This window comes from Lasioglossum baleicum, unplaced genomic scaffold, assembly GCF_051020765.1.
Source record: "Lasioglossum baleicum unplaced genomic scaffold, iyLasBale1 scaffold0590, whole genome shotgun sequence".
Taxonomy (NCBI): Eukaryota; Metazoa; Arthropoda; class Insecta; order Hymenoptera; family Halictidae; genus Lasioglossum; species Lasioglossum baleicum.
Window position 1 is genome coordinate 15,001 of NW_027469650.1, and position 7,500 is coordinate 22,500.

The 7,500-nt window shown below is 50.4% G+C and overlaps 1 non-coding gene and 1 pseudogene across 1 annotated transcript; both read right to left on the bottom strand.

Moving 5' to 3' along the window:
* Positions 1 to 5,487, bottom strand: part of LOC143220265 (large subunit ribosomal RNA) — a 9,036-nt pseudogene extending 3,549 nt beyond the window's left edge.
* Positions 5,488 to 7,050: 1,563 nt separating this feature from the next.
* On the bottom strand, positions 7,051 to 7,205 carry LOC143220261 (5.8S ribosomal RNA). Its single transcript, XR_013011607.1, has one exon. It is a non-coding gene; the product is annotated as a 5.8S ribosomal RNA (ribosomal RNA).
* Positions 7,206 to 7,500: the final 295 nt, after the last annotated feature.

The window sequence follows — 7,500 nt, forward strand, 5'->3', positions numbered from 1 at the left end:
CACCGGGTTACGCTCCGGTGGGTCGTTGCCACGGCGAGGAGTTTTCCGATTTTGCGAGTGCCACGGTGATCGCAAGCGATCACTCACGTAAGAGCACTTCCAACCAGAGCCCCGTTCGTCACCCGAGGGTGTCCAGGTCCTACCACTTGGAGGAGGGGTTGGCGCACCAGGGAATAAAACCCTGGACCTTCTAGGACCCAGTAGATAGGGACATTTAGTATTGCTCAACCCCCCGAAGGGAGTATCCGTACCTCGGGGTTTCCCCCATACCGGAAAGAGCGGCCAAAATGGCCATACTTCTAACTCAACACCTGCGAAGGGTAAGTCCGTAGATGACATGGACTGGACTTGGAAAAACCCCTCTCTCACCATTTCTGGATCATCAATAGGGTAGACCGTTCCATACGGAAAGTAACTCGCTTGGCCGTCCCCAGGTCAGCATGGTAACCGACGCAGGGACGTTTCCAGCGGGGGCCACGAGGAGGCGGAGTTACCAGCTTAACGCTCGATCTCTAGCAGGTTGGGCGCGGTTTTCAGGCCGTTTCGCCGATTACACCCTACGATCACAATACCCGGTTGTTGGGGTATCGCCTGCGAGGATCGTCAGGGTGGGTATGAAAGTAGTGGAGCCTCTAGGTTTTCTCGTCATTGCCAAAGTCTATGCGACTGAGGCATGTCTCTATTGCGTGTTTGTACGCAGGACAGTTGCTGTCTCTTAGGCCATGGTTGGCTGCTTTGCCTGCTCTCTTGCAATTTATGCAAGTTGGTTTCTCTGTTTTGTTTGGGCAGTCCTTAAAGACGTGCCCATCTTTGCCACAGTGCCCGCATGTGTCTGTTTTTGCTTTGCAATGCTTTGAGACATGCCCAAATGCTTGGCATTTGTAGCAACGACTCGCCGCAATGTAGTCTTTTATTCCGTGTGCATTGAAACCTATGAATACCCGGTTCCTTGCCAGAAGGATTTTCCGGGTTTTCGGAGACACCTCTGCCACCCAGTTGGTGACTTCTCTTTCTTTTTTCCCTGTCTTGAAGAGGAGTTTGAACTCTTCTTCAAGTTTCTCTCCCGAGCCCAGCTCGAGGTTTTGCTTTTCAATTGCTTCCATTAAGTTAACCTCCGATATGTCGGAGGGTACACCGAAAATTATAATTTTCGGTTTCCTTTTTGGGATTGAACCGATCTCTACTTTTTCCCTTAGCTTTTCGTTTTTGAGGACTTGCTCAAGGTCCTCTTTGGATTCGGTCTCTATTAGGATTCCGGAGTTCCCGATTTTCCTCAGGTTCCGGATCCTTATGTTCTGCTTTATAGGGTTGACACATTCAGTCAGAGCCCTTTTTGTTTCCTCGCTACTTGAGATTTTACTACCCTTCACGGGGTAGATAGCTGCCACTGGTTTTGACTGCTTTATTTCAGTCTTCTTTGCTATTTTCTTCGTACTCTTGCCAGCTTTAATTATTTCTGAGTACAGTTGTGGTTTTGAAGCCGGGGCTTCTTGGCCACTAGTCAGTTTTCCTGCTGTGAGACTATCTATCTTTGCAGATAGCTCGTTGAATTTATCCTCCAGGGATTTCTCTTTTTCGAGCACAAGGAGTTTCTCCTTGAGCTCTCTATTTTCTTTCTCCAGGTCCTTCTTTTCATCCTCTACGTCTAGCAGGTCTAGATTTGTCAATCTAGCCTGCTCTTCTATTTCGTTGATGACTATCCTGGCTTCCATCAGCTGTGCCTTCGACAAGACCAAGGTCATGAGGAATCTGCGCAGCCTCTGGGCCGGATAGTATCCGTTATCACTGTCGTCGTCAGAGATGTCCAGCTCTTTCGACGTGCCTGGTTGTTCCTCTTTTGGGATTTTCTTTTTAGTCGACTCGGATGGGCTGTCCGAGTCGCTGGAACGATCAGCCTTATTCCTCTTCGTTCCTTTGCCTTTGTCGGTTTCATCTGAAGTCTGCTTTAGTGTTAAGTCAGCACGCAGCTTCTGTGTGTTCAACTCGAATTCCATGTCTGAATCGTTTCCAATCTCCGAGGTGCTATCGGACTCAGAGTCCGATAGCACTGGTACGATAATCGGTTCATCTTGTACCTTACTCTCTTTCCTTGCCTCTGTTTTACTCCCGACCTTCTTTTTCTTCTCTCCTTCCGTCTTTTTTGTTTTTTGGTTTTTTGTATTTAGGTTAAACATTTTTCGACAATCCATAATTGTTCCCACGAGTCGGGACGAAAAACGGTCACTCCCCGGGTGACGCCCTTTCCAGGGAGAAGGCTTATACAACAGGGTTCGCCTGATTCCTGAGGTTAGCCACTAGGCGATCAGTGCTCCCACCGATCATCGACGTTCGTGCAGGGAACGTCGACCCTCTTTCACCGCGGTCTCCGGCTTAGAGGTCGGGATTTGTTTAGGGGTTTTTCTCCCCGCGGTCCGACACACAATTAAGGTAAGACCCTCGGTCTCACTCCCGTGACGTACCACCGGGTTACGCTCCGGTGGGTCGTTGCCACGGCGAGGAGTTTTCCGATTTTGCGAGTGCCACGGTGATCGCAAGCGATCACTCACGTAAGAGCACTTCCAACCAGAGCCCCGTTAGTCACCCGGGGGTGTCCAGGTCCTACCACTTGGAGGAGGGGTTGGCGCACCAGGGAATAAAACCCTGGACCTTCTAGGACCCAGTAGATAGGGACAGAGGGAATCTCGTTAATCCATTCATGCGCGTCACTAATTAGATGACGAGGCATTTGGCTACCTTAAGAGAGTCATAGTTACTCCCGCCGTTTACCCGCGCTTTTTTGAATTTCTTCACGTTGACATTCAGAGCACTGGGCAGAAATCACATTGCGTCAACACCCGTGGGGGCCATCGCAATGCTTTGTTTTAATTAGACAGTCGGATTCCCCTAGTCCGTGCCAGTTCTGAGCTGAGCGTTGAATGGCGGCCGAAGAGGACGATCGTTCTAGACGAAAGCCTCGCAGCAAGGAAGATCCGCGGGAGGCCAAGGCACGGGACCGAGCTCGGATTCCCATCAATGTGTTCACCTCGCCCAGGCCCGGCACGTCAGCCAGACCCGCTTCCCGACCAAGCCCGACACGCCCCGCTCCTCAGAGCCAATCCTTATTCCGAAGTTACGGATCCAATTTGCCGACTTCCCTTACCTACATTAATCTATCGACTAGAGGCTCTTTACCTTGGAGACCTGCTGCGGATATGGGTACGAACCGGCGCGACACCTCCACGTGGCCCTCTCCTGGATTTTCAAGGTCCGAGGGGAAGATCCGGACACCGCCGCAACTGCGGTGCTCTTCGCGTTCCAAACCCTATCTCCCTGCTAGAGGTTTCCAGGGAACTCGAACGCTTATACAGAAAAGAAAACTCTCCCCGGATCTCCCGACGGCGTCTCCAGGTCATTTTGGGTTACCCCGACGAACACTCTTACGAGGGCCCGATTGGTAAGCGGTTCCGCTGCCGGGTTCCGGAATAGAAACCGGATTCCCTTTCGCCCGATGGGTGTGTGTTTTTGTTTATCATTAAATGATATTTTGCTCTCTCTCTTAGGACACCTCATCTACATAGGATTTCTCTTAGGGCTTAGGATCGACTGACTCGTGTGCAACGGCTGTTCACACGAAACCCTTCTCCACGTCAGTCCTCCAGGGCCTCGCTGGAGTATTTGCTACTACCACCAAGATCTGCACCGACGGCGGCTCCAGGCAGGCTCACGCCCAGACCCTTCTGCGCACACCGCCGCGACCCTCCTACTCGTCAGAGCTTCATGGAAGACGCGCCTTTAAAAAAAGCTAACGTCAACCTCACTTGCCGCTGACGGCGGAGTATAGGCGCGACGCTTCAGCGCCATCCATTTTCAGGGCTAGTTGCTTCGGCAGGTGAGTTGTTACACACTCCTTAGCGGATTCCGACTTCCATGGCCACCGTCCTGCTGTCTTAAGCAACCAACGCCTTTCATGGTATCCCATAAGCGTCGACTTAGGCGCCTTAACTCTGCGTTTGGTTCATCCCACAGCGCCAGTTCTGCTTACCAAAATTGGCCCACTTGGCACTCTGATCCAATATAATCTCGTGGCTTCATTGATCCAAGCAAGCCAGAGATCTCACCCATTTAAAGTTTGAGAATAGGTTGAGGTCGTTTCGGCCCCAAGGCCTCTAATCATTCGCTTTACCAGATGAGACTCGCACACGTTCATCAAAAGAGAACGAGCGAGTGCCAGCTATCCTGAGGGAAACTTCGGAGGGAACCAGCTACTAGATGGTTCGATTAGTCTTTCGCCCCTATACCCAGTTCCGACGATCGATTTGCACGTCAGAATCGCTACGGACCTCCATCAGGGTTTCCCCTGACTTCGTCCTGACCAGGCATAGTTCACCATCTTTCGGGTCCCAACGTGTACGCTCTGGGTGCGCCTCTTCTCGCAATGAGAACGAGACGCCCCGGGAGTGCGAGGCCGCATCGTGACGCGGCCCATCCTCCCTTGATCGACGCTAAGGTACGATCTTCACTTTCATTGCGCCTTTAGGTTTACATGTCCCAATGACTCGCGCACATGTTAGACTCCTTGGTCCGTGTTTCAAGACGGGTCCTGAGAGTACCCAAAGCAGTAGCGTCGCTGACCGGTAATTCAAAGCTTGGCCAGTCCGAGGACACCGCCTGCTAACAGCTGGTTAGGCCCGGAGCCGGCGCTAGGTCCGTACCATCCGGGTGACAAACTAACCGAGCTTGCGGCGGGCCTGACGCACACACATTCGAAAATGGATTGGTTGCGGCCCGATACCGTCAGAGTACCGTCACGCAGCCGGCCAGGCGATCGAGCGTCTGCCGTGTGCGCACGAAGGCGACACGACAGGCAACAACTCGAGCCGTAGACCGACACGCAACGGGTCGCGACGTTCTACTAAGGGAGAAGTGCACGACTACGCGACCGGAACATTTGCCGAAGATGGTGTACCCTCGCACTGGAACCACCGAAGTGGCCCATTACGGGCTATCTGCGCACCAACGGAAGCCAGCCTCGTCGACGATGAATCTCCCCATTCGATCTTTTGGGTTTCTCAGGTTTACCCCTGAACGGTTTCACGTACTCTTGAACTCTCTCTTCAAAGTTCTTTTCAACTTTCCCTCACGGTACTTGTTCGCTATCGGTCTCGTGGTCATATTTAGCCTTAGATGGAGTTTACCACCCACTTAGGGCTGCACTCTCAAGCAACCCGACTCTAAGGAGAGGTCCTCCCGAAACGCGTACCAGTCGCTACGGGCCTGGCACCCTCTACGGGTAAATGGCCCCATTCAAGATGGACTTGGACGCGGTTCGACGTCTCGGGATAAATTGACCCTCCTGAACACTACATTTCCCAACGGCAGAACCGCGGGATTCAGTGCTGGGCTAATTCCTGTTCGCTCGCCGCTACTAAGGAAATCCTTGTTAGTTTCTTTTCCTCCGCTTAGTAATATGCTTAAATTCAGCGGGTAATCTCGCCTACTCTGAGGTCGTCGTACGTGATACAAAATTTTGTGTGTTTCGGCCGAAAGAGCGTAAAAGTAGTACTCGCGAAAACGTACAAAGCACAAAAAAAAAAGAAAAAAAAAGAAAACGAAACAACACTACACGACAGAAGAGAGAAAAAGGTAAACAAAAAACCGATATATGCCTTATGCGCCACACCAAAGTGTCAATATAATTCTTTCTTCATCTCTCGTCGATCGGAAACTCTCGCTAGACGATCTGGCCGGTTAACTTTAACGTCCGTCGAAAAGAACTTTCGGGGACTGGACGACCGACAGATCGCGCGGTTCCGCACGAATCGACAATGAAGAAAAGAAAAGACATGGGGCGACCGACATAAAGGTTTTCTCATTGATATACCTTTTCTCTCTCAGCGGTGCTGTTCCGTGCGTGAACACACAAGTGTGTCTTTTGCGTCGTGTGACAATCAAGTTCGAAATAAGCCTCGCCAATAGAGGAGTATACATATTATTAAAATAAAAAAAATAATAATACATATAACCCGGTGGGATTTCTTTTTCTCTCTACTTCTATATAATTGAACCAAAAACCACGGGGGTACAGAAACGTTGCGCACGAAACGATTTATCATCGATCAAACGCAAAACCAAATTAGAGACACGAGAGAAAGAGAGTAAGATCTCAAGACGCTCATAGGCCGTCATCAATACGATTCAACGCGAACGTGGCGATGGAATGGCAATCGCACAGATTAGCGAGGACACGTCGACGACGGGGAATAATTCCGACCCGATCAAGTACGACGTGCTCATCCCGCACATTGCTGCGCTTTGCTCCGCTGTCCATCGATCATCAAAGCGTTCGCGATAGAACGAGAGATCTCTTTCGTCTCTTCCCTCGAAGACTCGAAAAGGAATGTGTTTGTCGAAATCGCCGGCAACGACGACCCTCCGCCGTATGGCAATTATAACGTAGAGTTAAGAAACTCATCCACGCACAGGCATATTCTCTCCCTGGGGCTTAACATTGCCACACCACACACACTCTGTGTGCCACACAGTATTCTTTCTTTCTTTTATAATTTGTGTGTCCATCTCTGTAGTCTCGCGAGACTCTTGTAAATATACCTCTTTCGTATATACGCATCATTTCAGGCGACGTCGGGAGCGCGTTAAATGTTCATGAGTGGAAACGCTTCTTTCCGCAAGGCGAATCGTTTCGCAGAGAAGGTGAGAGATTTGGAGATCCCCGTCGAAGCGGTGCCTTACGGGCGGTCGTATTTTCAATACGACTCACGACACCGTAAAAACACTCACGCAAGTCCGAACGTAAGAAATACCAATCCCTACTTCGCCTCTCGTGGAAACTAGATATATATGTTTGTATGTGTTTATAAGACGCAATGCAAAAATTGGCAATTTTCACAGAACCGCGACAAACGCCGACGAAACGCCCATCATTCGCTCGTACGTAGCATCTTTGCAACCCGACTCCGAAACGCTCTTTGGCGCCCTCCAAAAATATATTTGGAGAGGTAAGCGACGGCGGGGACTTACAAGAGCAACGCAAGCAGTTTATGGTTACGTAAACGACCCTCAGCCAGGCGTGGTCCAGGAATTGTATCCGTGGACCGCAATGTGCGTTCGAAATGTCGATGTTCATGTGTCCTGCAGTTCACACGTTGACGCGCAATTAGCTGCGTTCTTCATCGACCCACGAGCCAAGTGATCCACCGTTCAGGGTAATCGTATATATTTTTGATTTACAAATCAATATATGTATATGTCTCTTGTTCTGCGGTTCGTAAGAACGCATTGTACCTGAACGCTCCAACCAGCGCGCGAAGGAGATTCGTTCAGGCGTCGTTTTAAGGACGACACTATCGTCGTCCGTGGAAACGGAAAAAAAAAACCGTCAGATACGCAACACGTATCCGACGGCCGGGCGAACAGTACATTGAAAAACCGTTAACGTGGAAAACGCGGAGATGAATATATATTCTCTGAAAACGACGGGGATCGTAAATACAACCCGATACT